This window comes from Amphiura filiformis, chromosome 4 (genome assembly GCF_039555335.1).
Source record: "Amphiura filiformis chromosome 4, Afil_fr2py, whole genome shotgun sequence".
In the NCBI taxonomy this organism is placed as follows: Eukaryota; Metazoa; Echinodermata; class Ophiuroidea; order Amphilepidida; family Amphiuridae; genus Amphiura; species Amphiura filiformis.
The window spans coordinates 42,799,318-42,818,710 of NC_092631.1; the positions used below are offsets into that span (position 1 = coordinate 42,799,318).

Sequence of the window (19,393 nt, forward strand, 5' to 3'; positions counted from 1 at the left end):
CACCAGAAATGTCTCCGAATTCTTTCATGAGTTTTCTTAACACCCAAATGCCCTGCCATGGGACTATCATGTGCTATGTTAATAACTTCAGTGTGGTAGACTTTTGGTACCACAATTTGGTGCACTACCTTCCACTCTTCATCGGCAGGTACATCAGGCGGGCGCCACTTTCTCATTAGCACATCATCTTGTTTGTAAAAACAGACAGAATTTTGTTCTGCTTCTTCTAGGGTCAATGCCCTTTGATTGATCTCTTTGAGTTCTGGGTCATTTTGTTGCTCCAGAATTAGCTTGTCATGACTTAATGGGTCTCTCAATGTTTCCCCAATTTGTTCATGCTCAGAGGCGTGTCATTTTGAGGGGTCTTTTTTATCCCCTGGAGAAGGAAGTTTATCTTCTTTCTCATTCAACTTTGACACAGACGTGTCTTCCAAACTGTAGCCTATGTCATCAATTTGGTTGTCCTCAATTGTTTCTAATGAGGCTCTCTTACTCATTGCCCGTGTCACTGCACATGCAGGAAATATCTCCTTTTCCTCACTACTATCATCCTGTAAACAGGGCTTATCTGTGGCAATTGGGTCAGGAAAAACCTTCCCCCCTGCCAAATCATTTCCTAGCAACATGGACACTCCCTTGACTGGCAATTCATGTCTAACTCCTTCACACTAATTCTTCACACACCTTGTCTGTTTCACCTCCCTTTTGTGGGAATTCTTGTTTTTTGATTTGACTGACTTGTTTCTTTGACTCAAGTGACACTGCACATCCTACAGTATTACTAGCAGTTTGCTGCTGTTTTTGTGCATCTTGTTTGGCTTTTAAGCTCCGACACATGGTCACTGTATGTCCTGGTTTCTTACAGAAATTGCAAACTAATTGGGATTTAAATTCAGTCCCACCTGTTGGTCTGGTACCTGAACTCCATGGGGTCCCTCTACTACCACCAGCACTATGCTGTGAATTAGACCAGGATCTGTGATAAGACTGAGATCTCCCTTCCTGTGTACCACCCTGATTTGCTCTAGGTTGGTTATGGCTGAACCTGTTTGAATAACTTCTGTTATGACTAAATCTACTCGCATTCAATTTGTGAGTTAAGCCATAGTCGTCCGCCATTGTCGCCGCGTCACTTAGCGTTTTAATTTTGCTAGCGCTTTCATCCAAGTGGGTTTTAATGTCAGCGTGGACACATTTTTTAAACTCTTCTATAAGAACCAATTGCTTAAGTTGGCCGAAATCATCTTTGACTTCTTTTGAACCAAGCCACCTGTCAAACATGTGTTCTTTTACTCTAGCAAATTCTACATGGGTTTGATCTGCTTGCTTTCTTGAATCTCTGAACTTTTGTCTGTATGCTTCAGGCACCAGTTCATAGGCCTTAAGGACTGCTTGTTTGACTTCTTCATAATTATTACACTTCTCTATTGGTAGAGCTGAGTAAGTTTCCCTGGCCTTCCCCACAAAACTACTTTGTAACAGTTGGGTCCAATGCTCTGGAGGCCATTTCAAATTTGTAGCTACCTTTTCAAAATGTTGGAAATACTCGTCAACATCTTTCTCTTTGAATTTAGGCACAAGCTTTACATACTTTGTAACATCAAACCCTGACTTTGAGGAGAAACTTGATGAGTATTTGTCACCTAGCTTTGCCAATTTCTCTTGTTCAAACTTGTACTTTTCCTCAATTTCTCTTTCTTTCAAATGTGCTTCCAAATTGAGCTTTGCTTGCCTATCCTTTTCTTCCATTTCCAATTTTTGTTTTTCAAGTTCCAATTTTGCTATCTTTTCCTTTTCTTCAAGCGCCATCTTTTCTTGGCGCGCATTTTCTTCCATAGCCATTTTCTGTTTTTCATTCTCTAACTTGATCATTTCCAGTTTTTCATTTTGGTCCATTTCTATTTTCTTTATTTCTAATTGAATTTCCAACTCTTTCAATTTAAATGCCGAATCCCCACCGATTTCAGTTTCGACCTCTTTTCTCTTGCCCAAAATGGAATCCTCAAAACAAATGGCGGTCTTTACTATAGTGTCAGAGGGCATATGGCATGGTTTTTTCATTTTTTCTTTCAAGACATTTTTGATTGCTTGTCTTCTTGTAGTTTGTTTTACTTTTAAGTCATAATGTTTGGCAAGTGCTAATAAATCAGGCTTCTTCAACTTATCAAATTTCTCCCAATCTATAGTTTCTAGAAACTCTTCTGCTTTGAACTCTGCCATACTGTACTTTCACTTTCAAGACTCAGTATATGAATGTTAACTTTTTTTTTACAGTGTATATCCCGGACGAGCCCCCAATTTGTTACGAGTCGTACTTGACTCAAGGCCAAAATCACCTTTTACCCGAACTCACACGAATGCACAACACAAATGGCGGTCTTTACTATAGTGTCAGAGGGCATATGGCATGGTTTTTTCATTTTTTCTTTCAATTGGATGGAAAATAGGTTGGCTTTGGAGCAAAGCTAAATTTTCACCTATTGCTATGGTAGGTAATCCGATTATTACGTAACTTCGCCAGCGTATATCAACGTCAGGGCAGCAGTCCAAGCTTTCAAATACCGTTTGTTTCATTCGTTTTGGTTTTGGCAATCTAGTGATCTGCTTCACTAAACACAAATGTATGAAAACCCTTTTGAGCCAATTAATTCATGTTCTTTGATAATTTATGTGCGATGCAGAGGAACTGTGTAACGTCTAGTGCAGGACAATACACTCAATAAAAATTCCTTTAAAAAGGAAATGGACGTACTAAAGAAAGTGCGCATGATATAGGGTATTGTAAATGTTTGACATAAGTATTGGAATTAATAGTAGGAATGCGTGAACTGGGATAAACAAGCAAGCACGTGTAGTGTTTTACGATTTGAAAAGGTTAAAGGTGAGGGCGCTTTTTTCAAAATGGCTGCCAAATTCCATTGAAAATCAGCTTTACGGTTAAAATAGTCGGATAAAGGATAAAATTGTCTAGATTTTGGATTAATGTTGATGGAAGTAATGTATAATTGAGTCAAGACATAAATAGAAAAGAACCATGAGTTCACAGTTGGGGGCGCTTTTCAAAATGGCTGCCAAAATACAATGAAAAGTATGTATACGGTTAAAATAGTCACTTATGAGGTATGATTGCAGTTGCATAACGTCACATGCCCCCCAATCGTTCCGAAAATTTATAAAATCCAACAGGAAAATTGTCGAAAAACGGCCTGTGATCCGACCCCCACCCCACCATCAGACCCTGTGCCCTCCATCAAGCCCCCCCGCCAACATGATGACCCACGATATGCCACTTTATGATCGACCCGATTTTGGTTTATTATTGATGGCAGTAATGTAAAGCTACATCAAGATATTAATAGAAAGATACTAGGCAGTGGCGTAGCCAGCACTTTTTCAGAGATGGAGGAAAGCAAACTCTTAAGTTAAGGGGTGGGAAAACTGAATGGTCAAAATGGGCTAAAAAAAAGTACAAAAAGGGCTAAAATCTTACATATCATGGCGGCCAACATCCCACATGGAGGCGCAAGAGTCGGCATAAATTCTCGGGGGGGCAAAAGCCCCTTGCCCCCTGGCTACGTCCTTGGTACCAGTAAGTTATTGAGGGCGCACTTCAAAATGGCCGCCAAAAATCACAAAAAGTTCGAAGTTTCTGGCAACACTGCTCTCAAGTACGCCAATTACCAATTGTTTTTGTTTCTATAGATAGGTAGACCAATACCTTATCTACCTGCTCTGCAAAAACTAATTTAAAAAAGCACCATTTTGGAGGTTACGATATTTTTAAAAGTATCACTTTTTGCATAATTAAATTAATCAAAAACACCCCTATTTTTACAAAATGGTATGTCCCATTTTGAAATAATCAATTTTTATGTTTACATCATTTTTAAGAAGGACAAAGATGGCTGCTTCACTGTATAGGAGAAGAAGATTTAAATTCCTGTTCTTCATACAGAAATATGACATAATATTAATTTCCCAGTTGTGAAAATGGTAAAAATAGGGGAAATTGGGTCAATTCATATTTTGGCCGTTACCATAGGTGAAGTGGTAAAATTGTTACCAAATTTATACATGTTGACTAAATGTCTGACCATGTGCAAAGTATAAGGAAAATCGATTTTTTAAAGTTTGCCACTACATCTTTGATTTTTATACACAAGGTCTCTTAAAACATTTTGCATGAAACATTGATACAACGTTAGAAAAATGTTGCATCGACACATTTACGAAAAATGCTGTCAAGCGCTACAAAAACTTTTGCCATAATATTATTATAATATTCCTGACAAAGGTTTTATAACGTGAAAATCTCGGGTTATTAGAAAGTTAGAATAAACGTTTTAAAACATTTGGCATTTAACATTTCTACCACGTCTGAAAAGATGTTTCATTAAAATGGTTTCAAACGCTACAAAACCATATGCCGTAATATTGTTATAATATTCTTCAAGCTTTCTTTCAAAACGTGAATAAGTCGCGTTATTAGAAAGATAGGAAAAATGTTTTAAAACATTTTGTATGAAACATGTCTACGTTTTAAAAATGTTGCTTTTGAAACGCCACAAAAAAAGCAAATGTTATTTTGTAGAATGTAGCACCAATAGGGTCATTGACCAAATCAAAGGAATGAGGAATACGGCGGTGCGAATCACGTTATAAACACTATTGTAGTCAATGCCCTTTGATTGATCTCTTTGAGTTCTGGGTCATTTTGTTGCTCCAGAATTAGCTTGTCATGACTTAATGGGTCTCTCAATGTTTCCCCAATTTGTTCATGCTCAGAGGCTGTGTCATTTTGAGGGGTCTTTTTTATCCCCTGGAGAAGGAAGTTTATCTTCTTTCTCATTCAACTTTGACACAGACGTGTCTTCCAAACTGTAGCCTATGTCATCAATTTGGTTGTCCTCAATTGTTTCTAATGAGGCTCTCTTACTCATTGCCCGTGTCACTGCACATGCAGGAAATATCTCCTTTTCCTCACTACTATCATCCTGTAAACAGGGCTTATCTGTGACAATTGGGTCAGGAAAAACCTTCCCCCCTGCCAAATCATTTCCTAGCAACATGGACACTCCCTTGACTGGCAATTCATGTCTAACTCCTTCACACTAATTCTTCACACACCTTGTCTGTTTCACCTCCCTTTTGTGGGAATTCTTGTTTTTTGATTTGACTGACTTGTTTCTTTGACTCAAGTGACACTGCATCTCCTACAGTATTACTAGCAGTTTGCTGCTGTTTTTGTGCATCTTGTTTGGCTTTTAAGCTCCGACACATGGTCACTGTATGTCCTGGTTTCTTACAGAAATTGCAAACTAATTGGGATTTAAATTCAGTCCCACCTGTTGGTCTGGTACCTGAACTCCATGGGGTCCCTCTACCACCAGCACTATGCTGTGAATTAGACCAGGATCTGTGATAAGACTGAGATCTCCCTTCCTGTGTACCACCCTGATTTGCTCTAGGTTGGTTATGGCTGAACCTGTTTGAATAACTTTTGTTATGACTAAATCTACTCGCATTCAATTTGTGAGTTAAGCCATAATGTCATCAATTTGGTTGTCCTCAATTTCAGTTTCGACCTCTTTTCTCTTGCCCAAAATGGAATCCTCAAAATACTCTTCATCAACCAAAACCTCAATCAAGACATTTTTGATTGCTTGTCTTCTTGTAGTTTGTTTTACTTTTAAGTCATAATGTTTGGCAAGTGCTAATAAATCAGGCTTCTTCAACTTATCAAATTTCTCCCAATCTATAGTTTCTAGAAACTCTTCTGCTTTGAACTCTGCCATACTGTACTTTCACTTTCAAGACTCAGTATATGAATGTTACCTTTTTTTACAGTGTATATCCCGGACGAGCCCCCAATTTGTTACGAGTCGTACTTGACTCAAGGCCAAAATCACCTTTTACCCGAACTCACACGAATGCACAACACAAATGGCGGTCTTTACTATAGTGTCAGAGGGCATATGGCATGTTTTTTTCATTTTTTCTTTCAATTGGATGGAAAATAGGTTGGCTTTGGAGCAAAGCTAAATTTTCACCTATTGCTATGGTAGTTAATCCGATTATTACGTAACTTCGCCAGCGTATATCAACGTCAGGGCAGCAGTCCAAGCTTTCAAATACCGTTTGTTTCATTCGTTTTGGTTTTGGCAATCTAGTGATCTGCTTCACTAAACACAAATGTATGAAAACCCTTTTGAGCCAATTAATTCATGTTCTTTGATAATTTATGTGCGATGCAGAGGAACTGTGTAACGTCTAGTGCAGGACAACACACTCAATAAAAATTCCTTTAAAAAGGAAATGGACGTACTAAAGAAAGTGCGCATGATATAGGGTATTGTAAATGTTTGACATAAGTATTGGAATTAATAGTAGGAATGCGTGAACTGGGATAAACAAGCAAGCACGTGTAGTGTTTTACGATTTGAAAAGGTTAAAGGTGAGGGCGCTTTTTTTTCAAAATGGCTGCCAAATTCCATTGAAAATCAGCTTTACGGTTAAAATAGTCGCATAAAGGATAAAATTGTCTAGATTTTGGATTAATGTTGATGGAAGTAATGTATAATTGAGTCAAGACATAAATAGAAAAGAACCATGAGTTCACAGTTGGGGGCGATTTTCAAAATGGCTGCCAAAATACAATGAAAAGTATGTATACGGTTAAAATAGTCACTTATGAGGTATGATTGCAGTTGCATAACGTCACATGCCCCCCAATCGTTCCGAAAATTTATAAAATCCAACAGGAAAATTGTCGAAAAACGGCCTGTGATCCGACCCCCACCCCACCATCAGACCCTGTGCCCTCCATCAATCCCCCCCGCCAACATGATGACCCACGATATGCCACTTTATGATCGACCCGATTTTGGTTTATTATTGATGGCAGTAATGTAAAGCTACATCAAGATATTAATAGAAAGATACTAGGCAGTGGCGTAGCCAGCACTTTTTCAGAGATGGAGGAAAGCAAACTCTTAAGTTAAGGGGTGGGAAAACTGAATGGTCAAAAATGGGCTAAAAAGTACAAAAAGGGCTAAAAATCTTACATATCATGGCGGCCAACATCCCACATGGAGGCGCAAGAGTCGGGCATAAATTCTCGGGGGGGGGGGGGCAAAAGCCCCCTTTGCCCCCTGGCTACGTCCTTGGTACCAGTAAGTTATTGAGGGCGCACTTCAAAATGGCCGCCAAAAATCACAAAAAGTTCGAAGTTTCTGGCAACACTGCTCTCAAGTACACCAATTACCAATTGTTTTTGTTTCTATAGATAGGTAGACCAATACCTTATCTACCTGCTCTGCAAAAACTAATTTAAAAAAGCACCATTTTGGAGGTTACGATATTTTTAAAAGTATCACTTTTTGCATAATTAAATTAATCAAAAACACCCCTATTTTTACAAAATGGTATGTCCCATTTTGAAATAATCAAATTTTATGTTTACATCATTTTTAAGAAGGACAAAGATGGCTGCTTCACTGTATAGGAGAAGAAGATTTAAATTCCTGTTCTTCATACAGAAATATGACATAATATTAATTTCCCAGTTGTGAAAATGGTAAAAATAGGGGAAATTGGGTCAATTCATATTTTGGCCGTTACCATAGGTGAAGTGGTAAAATTGTTACCAAATTTATACATGTTGACTAAATGTCTGACCATGTGCAAAGTATAAGGAAAATCGATTTTTTAAAGTTTGCCACTACATCTTTGATTTTTATACACAAGGTCTCTTAAAACATTTTGCATGAAACATTGATACAACGTTAGAAAAATGTTGCATCGACACATTTACGAAAAATGCTGTCAAGCGCTACAAAAACTTTTGCCATAATATTATTATAATATTCCTGACAAAGGTTTTATAACGTGAAAATCTCGGGTTATTAGAAAGTTAGAATAAACGTTTTAAAACATTTGGCATTTAACATTTCTACCACGTCTGAAAAGATGTTTCATTAAAATGGTTTCAAACGCTACAAAACCATATGCCGTAATATTGTTATAATATTCTTCAAGCTTTCTTTCAAAACGTGAATAAGTCGCGTTATTAGAAAGATAGGAAAAATGTTTTAAAACATTTTGTATGAAACATGTCTACGTTTTAAAAATGTTGCTTTTGAAACGCCACAAAAAAAGCAAATGTTATTTTGTAGAATGTAGCACCAATAGGGTCATTGACCAAATCAAAGGAATGAGGAATACGGCGGTGCGAATCACGTTATAAACACTATTGTAGTCCGTTCCGCTTGAAAACACGGGAACTCTATATACGATCAAATAGGTTGACGACAACGTTTGATTGAATGCACTGCATTGCACCATGATTACGGTGAAGGACAACATGTTCTAGTGCAGAAATTCCTATCAACTGGATCTGTTCATGATCTATCTCGGGCAGGACGTGGAAGAACAGGAAGATCGGCTACAAACATCGATGTCATACGAAGAGCGGTGGCGAAAAGCCCAAGACAATCAGTGCGCTTAATTGCGTTAAAGTGGCTGAGTTCAGCACTGCTCAAGAATGGCACAGAGTTGCCAGAAATACCTCTATCATACCCTCTGTAAAAAGGTTAACAAATTGAACAAGTATATCTCGAGTTACAATTTTTACCAGCTTCCCTTTGGAATTTCCATACTCCTTTCGAATCATGTTGAGAAGACACCTTTCTGAACATAAATGTGAAGTTTCATGCTCATTCGATGTATTTTTTACCTGATCTGAACCCTAAACGTTTTCTTATATTTAGGCCTACCATCTACAACTTGCTGCTGGCTATACCTTGTTTAGGACTTTCAAAAGAAGTAGGCTTACCTGAATGTGCAACCATAACTGTTTCAAAATAGCCCGCGAAAGTCATGCAGGTAATTCCGAGGTCATGCATTGAATTGGTTTGAACATGGTAGCTACTAGTAGCTCGATGGTTTAAATGAGGAATACTACGGGAACCAGCGCCTTTTGCTAGAAGTCACACATGAGTGAAGTGGGTAACCTCTATTGTTGTGAATGAGTCAATGACCTTCAATGGCACTTAAGATTTTGTTTGCATACACCTACTAATTGGTCATATTAAACCCAATAACATTGACATTCTTGGTTGTGAAAAAAAAAAGTTCACCTGGACTTAGTGCAATTTTGATTTTGTGCCATATCAGCCATTTTGGATGAAAAAATAATTTTTGCCATTGGCTAGTAAAATGCCATTTCATAAGAAACCCCTTTTATACTTTCACAATATGCTTGTTTCAAGTTTGCATATATGGTCGAATCCAACTGTAACAATCAGGAAAATTGACCCCCTAATTTTTTATTTAAACTAATGTGGCAAGCATGCCAGACCTACAAAAGTTTCTATGTTTCTTAAATCTATCTGATGAGTCATAACTTCATCTAAAAGCTTTGGTTTTAGAAACTTTCTGGCAACTTCACAAGTTTGTGAGATGACTCATTGTCAGTTTCATCTCAAAGTTTTTGGAGAGAAGATCATTTATACTTTGTCTCTACTGAAATTCATCACGAATTTGTATTAATATTATATGTAGAAGAGTTTTCCAGCCTTCAGCTGTAACCACTCGAAAGTATTTATGTTCTTCTGGTTTTTGCCACAGGTATGATTGTATTTTTGTTAAGTTAAGTTTTAATTAACGAAGCAATGTTTATTAATATTATTGAGTTGGTATAATTGTTTGTTACAACAATCTATGTGTCGAACAGATCTAATTACCTAGCTGGGGGGTTTACACCCCCCAGCTAGGTACTGTAATGCTCTCCGATTCTTCTTTCTTTCTTCTTCTGGCAACAAAACTTCAAAATGCTTCTCCTCCTACATATTACACCCTACAATTACGTAACTTGCACACATGTATCGGCTATAGCCAGTGCCCATAGGGTGCAAACAGAATTGGGATCAAATGTCATTAAAGGGGCATTTTTGGTATATAACCAAATATCTTCAAAATGCTTCTTCTGCCACATATTACATAGCACAATGTCGTCACTTACACATGTGCATCGGCTTTACCAGTGCCCATACCTTGCACACAGAATTGGGGTCAAAGGTCATTACGGGGGTAAAATCTTACAATTGCATTATCTGGACATCTGTAAGGGGTATGGGGCTCAAACTCAATACAATAAATCTCATGACCAAGGGAACATTTTGCGGGGGTCAGGTCAAAGGTCATGCAGAGGTCAAATTTTAGAAACGCATTTCCTGGACATCTGTAAGGGGTACGGGGCTCAAACTTGGTGACAACAAACTTAATGATCAGGGGAACATGTTGGAACACTTTGCAGGGGTCAGGTCAAAGGTTATCTGGGGTAAAATCTTTATAACTTCATTTTCTGGATATCTGCAAGGGGTATGGGGCTCAAACTCAGTGACAACAAATCTCATGACCAGGGGAACATTTTGCAGGGGTCAGGTCAAAGGTCATCTGGGGTCAAATCGTAGAATTTCATTTTCTGGATATCTGTAAGAGGTACGGGGCTTAAACATGGTGACAACAAACCTCAAGACCAGGGGAACATTATGGAACATCATGCATAGGTCAGGTCAAAGGTCATCTGGGGTCAAATCTTAGAATTGAATTTTTGGACATCTGTTAGGAGTACGGGACTCAAACTTGGTGAAAACAAACCCCATGACCAGGGGAGCATTTTTGGAACATTTTGTAGGGGTCAGATACCTCCACAACACCAACATGCCCCAGCTAGGTTTGTGGTCTATGACCACCATTTGCCACTAGTTTACTTTGGAATACATAATTGTGATTTGACACCTTTGGGGATGAAGAATTAATTAGTTCTTTGCTATTTTAAAGATTGTAAACTTTGATTATATTACTTCTGTATGTCGATGTAGTAACATGTGCCTAAATAGCCTCATCTCCATGACACAGTTCATTAACCTGTATTCACTAGGTATACACTGTCATGACCTTAGTATTAGCTAGGAATGAGTTATGATACCCATGACACGCATTGTTGATGAACAGGAGCTATAAACCTGCACAGATTACTGAACTGTGTCCTGGGAGACTGGCTCTTGGAATGTCGAACTGGTTTCACTTCATTAGTCCGAGGACCCAATGATTTATGTCCAAGCTATCTGTGTAGAAACACAGGCAATTCAATGTGTATTGTAGGTATGCGGTCATAGCCAGGCATAACGCAGATCATTCTTCAGAATAAGCCTGACCATTAGTCATTTTTCTCAGAAGTCTCAAAAGACACTTGTTTTTCCATTTAATGTACTCTCATCACTATTGTCATAGTTCAGTAGTTGTACATTCACCTCACATGCTTGAGTTAACCTGGGCATGATGTTACACTACCAAAGACACACAGGGTCACTAAATAGTTCAGATACACTCTAATGCTTTCGAACTGTGCCCTTTGAGTGGATGTATGATGCTGCAGCCAAGTCTCTTTTCTTCATTATACCATGTCCTTGATGTTTTGGTGATTTTATGAATGGACTTACGTAGGTCTATGACCGGATGCATACCATGCACTATTGTTAAAGATATTATAACATGATAAAGATAACATCTTACTATTGTTCTTCGTGAATACTTTACAAATTAATGTTGTCATTTAATTGATACATTTGACGTAGTTTAGAAATATCATTTAACTAATTAGTTGCTTATTAATTAGTGGTCACTTATTATTTTCTTTTGTATATGATGTCATTTAATTTGATCAATTGCATGAGATATGATTTTGCAATGATTTATGGCTCTTCAGAAATATGCCATAGCCTTAATTATATTTGAATTTGGATAATTTCTTTCAAAATAAGAAATGCTAATTCATGGTTATTTTATGAGTTGATTGATTGAATGAATATCAATATCTCATGGTCAGTTTCATCTCAAAGTTCTTGGAGAGAAGATCATCTATACTTTGTCTCTACTGAAATTCATCACGATTATTTGTATTAATATTATATGTAAAAGAGTTTTCCAGCCTTCAGCTGTAACCACTCGAAAGTATTTATGTTCTTCTGGTTTTTGCCACAGTTGCCAGAGTTTTCCCTGTTTTGGATGTCATCGTGATCATCGAAAGCACATTCGTGATTCTACTGTACGCTGCATCTACAACAGTTGGCCAACTGCAACGAGTTCATCAGATCTTGTCTTCAACAACTCCTGTGATAAGGAACTTTATGAACTTTGAGAACTGTCCACCAACTACCATTGTCGTCAACCGTCAGTCACAATATCTTTTATTATGTTCAATTGTTTTGTTATCTATTACCTGACAACATTGTATTAAAATTTATTCGTTTATAGAATAAATCAAGAAGTGTAATACGAATAATTCCCCGGCTCAACATTGTGTTAATAAATTCATTGTCGATACTTTGGTTTAGTATTGTTAGCCCCCAGTTATCTTATTTTCCCCTTAGTAACACGGCGTCGTACCGCTTACATAAATTGGCGCTCCAACGTTTGGGCTCACTTCGTACATAAATTTTAAAGAAAATTTATGAAATTTTCACAGCTTGTATAATAATTATACTACAATTTGTGATACATTGAGTGAATTATTACGCATTGTTGACCTGGAAACCCACAATACAAATCTGAGCCAAGCAAGGTTTTTAATAGAATGTTGTAAATCAGTCATAAATGTAAATAGATCATAGTACTCTAAGGTCACTGTACTGTATTGTATACCTGTTTACCAGTTATTTTGGAATTTAAAGCTGCAACCAGTGGCTTACTTTTTAACTTGCATTATTTACTTGAGACATCACTTTATTAGCAAATTTTCCATTTCAAAACTTTTAAATCCTAAATACTGTATCTGTGGCAAACATCTCCAAATAAATCCCAGATTATTTTTAATTCATAATTATTTGTTTCTTACACCACACTTGTTTAGTTCAAACCGGATCAATTTTCACAATAGTTTATTTTTCACAAAATTCAAGTTAATGTTTTAAAACATCCTAAAATCCTAATGGCGACATACAAATCCCCTAACAACTGTACTATTGAGATTACTAATATTCCCCTTGGGATAACAGCAGGCGAGCTGCGCAAATACCTTGAACACGCAGGAGAGGTGGACTACTTGTGCCTAGTTGAGGGTGAGGCCTTCTGCGAGTTTCGGGAGGCAGCCGGTGCAGAAAGGGCGAGTAACCCCTGGATTCTTCCCCCATGTCAAGGTAAGACTTTCCTAAATATCACCAGAGCATCACCCAAACCTCCACCAGCTGAGGCAACAAAGCCGCCACAAGGTAAGTATCAACATGCCGCACAGCAAGATGCAGAAGCAGCCATGATTGAACATCATCAGTGGACTTCTGGTATATATATAAATGCGCATATATAAATGCGCACGTGACATCTACAAGTCGCCATACCGTGTTCAACGATGTAAGGTACCTGGATGTGCACAAATTCCACACGCAAAAGTATAGGCAAAAATGACAGGTTACAAGGAAAATTAGTTTTGCAAAATAGTGGCATTGATTGCAAAGGGCAAAATAATTTGACCCGAAACATAAACTCTTTATTTGGATTTTCCATTACGGAAAAAAAAAAATTATGACGGAAAAGCTAGATATAGCTGATTTAAAAAGTTATATTTCATTATTTCCGTGCTAAATGGGCGTGGCAATTGGCCATATTGATGACGAAATGTGATTCTTACTGGCATTAAGGTCAGAACTGGGTAGCTGCCGATGATGTTATTTGATAATGTTTGCACGTAGGGAACTTAGGGGGCTGTAATTGAAAAGGAAGGGGTCATGGATTTATTTATTTGGGAGTCAAGATAAGTATCTCCCAGATGACCTTTGACCTGACCCCTGCAAGATGTTCCCCTGGTTGTGAGGGTGGTTGTCACTGATTTTGATCTTTGACCTGACCCCTGCAAATTGTTCCCCTGGTTGTGAGGTTGGTTGTCACTGAGTTTGAGCCCCATATACCCCTTACGGGGCTATCATTGTCTTCGGAAGGGGGAACCCAAATATACAGGGGGGTCATAAATTTTCGGAAAGAAAAATACGGGGGGGGGGTATAATACTTTTGATGACCAAAATGTAGGGAGTCACAAGATGACCACAGATAGTGTGTTTATCTTATTCAAAACTAGCAGGAGCTAGTACTAGAGTTAACAGGAGCAGTTTAGTAAACGGGCAGTGGTTAATAAAGATGGTGAACGGTGATGATAAACATGGTGTCTTCGACTAAAACATGAATAAAATTATTATTACCCAGGTATAATTCTGGCTTACCCTGTCCACCCTGTGTTTTGCAGGTTAGGGTTTGGGGGATGTCATTTTCTTCGGCGGGGGGGGGGGGGCATGAATATGTCGGTGACCGCAGTAAAAAAATTGATGACCCCTATCGCGGGCAAATTTTTTTTCCGACCCCCCTATATTGGGTCGAAAATGTTTATGACCCTCTCCCCTTCCACCTACAAAGACTCAAGACAAACTATTCATTGCCGGAACAAAGGCGAGGAGCGCACCAAAAGTGCTTTAAAAGTACAGGTCTACTAAATGAAGCCTATTATTAACATGATTAAGCATTTTCCAAAGTGAGGGTAAAACACATCTTGTATAATAAGTACAACTTGTCAACTTAACGAACAATTTAAGTGCCCGTTTTGATCTTGCCTTGCTTTTCACAGATTGCATTGTAAATTTATGTTTAAGGGCTCGAATAGCGACGTTTTCACATATTTTTTGTGGGACATGAGAGCACATCAGACATATCGAATTGCATTTTGAATACGAGGAATATCCTTCTGCTATCAAATAATTTTGATTTTTTTTTGATACACACTTTATGGCAAACTATTAAAAAGTGAGTTTTTGAAATTTAACAGTCCTCAAAATAAATTGTATAAACTATAAATCTAACGATATGCACTATGAAGTTGGGATGAACAGCCGTTCATTATATGAAAATTTTGACCTTTCGTATTGAAGATATAGATTTCGACCTCAAAACACTAAAAATATGTATATACGTCGTAGATCTTTTTGAAAAAAAAAATGTTTATGTTTAATATATGAAATGTCAACATTTTCAATTGATCATGCTGATGGTCGGCTTTTTTCTCCCAGCTACATAGAGTGCAGACAATAATCTAGAAAGTGTGGGTGTGTTTCTTGCCGCTCGCACCATATATCAAGAGTTTGCAAATTGGGATCCCAAAAAATTGGCAATATGTTCAAAGAGGGGGGGGGGGCAAAGATTTTTTGGCAGGCCGGGGGGGCAAGTGATTTTTGGCAGGCCGAGAGGGGGGGGGGGTAAGCAATTTTTGGTGGGCCGTTCAGAAAGTTTACCCCGGGGGGTCATAATTATTGCACAGCCCCTTAAATGTATAAAGCAACTTATGTAGCATTAATGTAAACAAGCAGATTTATAGTTGGGCCAACATAATTATAGTTTGTTTCTTCACACACCAAGTTCTCAAGATGTACCCATGACCTAAGTACCACCATGATGAGCCCCAGGGGGGGCACTCCACACATGGTCTGTACGCATGCGTGTCCAAAAAGCAAGTAAAAGGGTGTTTTTTCCGGCAAGGTGCGTTACGCATTTATTAGGGTCTAAAAACACTGATTTTCAAGAATAAGGGTAGTTTTCTGAATCTGAACAACTTGTTAAATAGGGTACCTTTTCAAATTGTTGGTAAATTACGAGTCCAAAAGGGTACGGTACATTTGTTGCATTTTCACTATCCAAAAAAGCTCAAAAACTTGTTAGGGGTAAATTCTATATTAAATAACCTTATTAAGGGGCTAAATTTGCTGGTAGGGTAAAACTCGTTTAGGGGGTGTTTGAAAAAAAATTGGTCACGCATGCGTACACTGTCATATTTGAGTGCCCTCGGGTGACGAGCTTTACCCCCCACTGGCTACGCCACTGGTGAACACCCCTACAGACATATGCACCTTGGAATTGTCGAGGTATACTACATACCTGTACCTATAGTTCCTCTAGCTTTCAAAATCATCACAGGAAAATTCCAGTATTGAGCATATTTCTTCAGAGTCATCCCTCATATCAGACGATTTAGAGCAAAATTATAAAAGTACAGCTTTCATCAGCAGTGATACCAAGATATAATTCCAGTTCAATGAATTGGTGGTCTGATACATTAGGCCAAATTCATATCAGCAGTCAGCACCCAAATTAGATTTCATTAAATTAACTTTTTAAACTTTCCAAACTATGCCACACAGTATACTCCAATACTTATACTAAAGTACAGCTGAGTCCCACAACAGGGCTCACAACCAACAAACATGTTATTTATATAGCCAAGGTCAATTATTTGTAACTAGTGTAGTCCCCAGAGGGGGTTCCCGTTCACCCAGTGCTTTTTTTTTCTAACTTACATTTTTGTAATCCTGAAGGTGTCTAGTAAACGAATTTTGATGTTCCCAAAATTAAATATTGTCCCATGGGGTTCCTTTGGCGGCCATCTTGGCGGCCATCTTGGATTCCGTCAAAATTCAATTATTGACATAACTTTTGAACTAGACATCATAGGAAGACAAATGACCCCATTTTTCGGGATAATGTGGACATGAGCAATCATTTAAAAGGGTTATTTTAATGATTTAAATATGTTGGAGACATTAACATGCAGAATATTACTAAAAACAATATCTTCATGTCATGCTTGACTGTATGTAGGAGCTCTTTTTGGTACACTGAGAAGGATATTTTTATGTTATTGATCTATTTACTATTTTGTTTTCTAGGTGCATGACTAACCTTAGTATTAGCTAGAACTGGTGTTGGTGAACTAACAATCGTAGCATAGTTATAGTGAAGTGATAGTGAACTGGTGGATAATCATGCCAAAGCGCAAGAGGGATAAAGGTACTGATCTTGATGAGTCAGACTCACTGCAGAAACGTCCTACTGTAAATTGTATTTTACACGCGAGTGGTATTGAGCATCTAGATTTTACGCCGCTCAGTAAAGTACGGGGGTCCGCCACTGACAAGCTGGATCAGCTACATGTCATTCGCATCAAAAGTCTCAGTGAACCTCATGATTCACCCTATCGCATGGATGATGTCTGTAATCACATTCCGGAGAGTCTTGCTGGTGCAGATTTAGACACAATTGGATATCATCGAGGCTGCTACCAAAACTTTACTAAAAATCAAGATCGTTTGACGTGTAGTGCAGCAACTAATGAAGCTTCAACATCACAATCCTCTCGTAACCGTAAATCACAATTATCAACTGCCATGCGACTATTCCTCCAGAATGTATCTTTTGTGAAAGACTGGAAGTGAAAGTGTCTGGAAAGACTGAGAGGTGCATCAAATTCCCAGTATTCAAGGACAAAGACGGAGCATTTAAGGAGCCTACTTGGAAACAGATTGAGCCTCGGGCACTAGAACTAGGACTGCATCGTCTACATAGCATGGTGCAAGGCGAGGACCTGTTTGCAAGAGAGGCGAATTTCCACTATTCCTGTCGCAATTCATTCAACACGAAGTACACAACTTACCTGCGTGATAAAGCAAACCGTGGCATTGAAACAGAGCAGGATCGTAAAGCTGCTGCACATTTGCAGGCATTCACTGCTGTCCTTGATTTCATTCAAGACCGAGTTGTTGGGCAGAAGGAAGTTGTGTTACTTACATCGTTGCGTCTTCTGTACATACAAGAGTTGGAAAGAAATGGCTTCCCCAATCCAGAGTACAGAAGTGAGAAGCTGAAGGTCCGACTTGAGAACCACGATATTCATGACTCGATAGCCTTTGCCAAGTTTCATCCAGGTGACAAAGGCTATATCACCTACTTCCTGGTCTACAGTGCCAGCATCTCTGTCGCAGACGCGGTGACTTATGCATATAAGCTGGGGTCCAAAGATAAGTATAAGGACGTGGCCCTGTTTCTTCATGGTATAATCATGGAGGCATTCAACAAGTCAAAGCCACTTCCCTGGCCTCCTACAGCTGACGACCTTGACGTCAAGTCATCAGATGAACTCCTCCCACCTGACCTCATGAAGTTCATGGAATTTGTCATCGGTGGTGATGGAAGCATGGATCTGAATACGAAACGAATTGTGCTCTCCATAGGCCAGGTATGTCATAACTTTACTCGCATATTTGCTGACCTTATTTAAATAATATATCTGTCAAATATTTCTAGTAATATTAATATTCACAGTTTGTATCATGCTGGGTGCTGTAATTCTACAATGTTTAATTGCTTTCTTTACTGTTCCAGGATATCTGCCGTGCTGCTACGAAGGGGTGCTGGAAACTACCAAAGCACATACTACTATGTACCAGCATCCGGCACCTCTACAGAAGCAAACAACTCACCACGATCATCAGTAAGCTGGGTCACTGTGAGACATATAACTTTGCCTTAGAACTTGAGACAGCGCTGGCCAAGGCTCTTGACGAGGTTTCCACATCCCTTACTCCGCAGATCATTACCGGCGAGGGAAACGACGTGTTTCATCTCGAATGGGAAAATCTAAACAAAACAATGACGAATATCCATGGCTCAAACGTGGTAAACAGCACCGGTGGGATAATGATACAAGACGTGAAACCCGGGTTTGATGCCACTAACCAGGATAGGATTCTCCCTCTCTACAAGCGAAGCAAGGCGCGCTCCCTAAAGGTAGATACACCAGAGACCCTAGCTCCTGTTCACATCTGTAGCCGAGTCGGGCCTAAATTTCCCGAGGGAGCCGTGTTCACTCCACCCATGATAAACAGCGAAATGTACTCAACATGCATCCAAGAATATCGTGTCTGGTCATTTGCGCGGTTGGTAGGAAGCAGTGGGGAGAAACAACCTGTCCCAGGGTTTGGTGGTTTTATCTCAGCTACCGGTGTGAAACCCCAAAGAAAGTCAACTATCGACTATTTCACCCCTATCCATCACCCCTTCACCGAATACTCGACTATCAAGGAGCTTCTAAAGCGGTCAGAGGATGCCACAATGCAAGTGGGTCAGGAGTATGTGCTCAACACATTCGACCTTGGAGGCTGCATGAAAGCCCTCCCTTGGATTTGGAAATTCCCAGATGACTATAAGAAGCATGTGGTTACCCCAGGACCATTCCACACCGGGATGAACTACATCGGCATGGTGACTGGTCACAAATGCAGGGGCTCAGGCTACTCTGAAATCCTTATTGAGGCCGATCTTGTTACCAGTGGCTGCCTACTTAGTGTATTGACAGGGAAGGCATATGCAAAAGCATTGTTCTGCCTCAAGACAGTCAGTGAAGCCATGGAGCGGTTATTAATTGAGCGATTCGTTGAGGAGGAGAACGTTGAGGTCGCCAACCCCAAGGCCTTGCTAAATCTCGTACAGACATGTACTCGTGAGACCCTCGACCTGGCGTTGC

At 39.0% G+C, this 19,393-nt stretch overlaps 1 protein-coding gene across 1 annotated transcript in view; it reads left to right on the plus strand.

Moving 5' to 3' along the window:
- LOC140150908 (uncharacterized) overlaps nt 1–19,393 on the plus strand; it is a 67,856-nt gene that overhangs the window by 15,576 nt on the left and 32,887 nt on the right. The window lies entirely within an intron of this gene.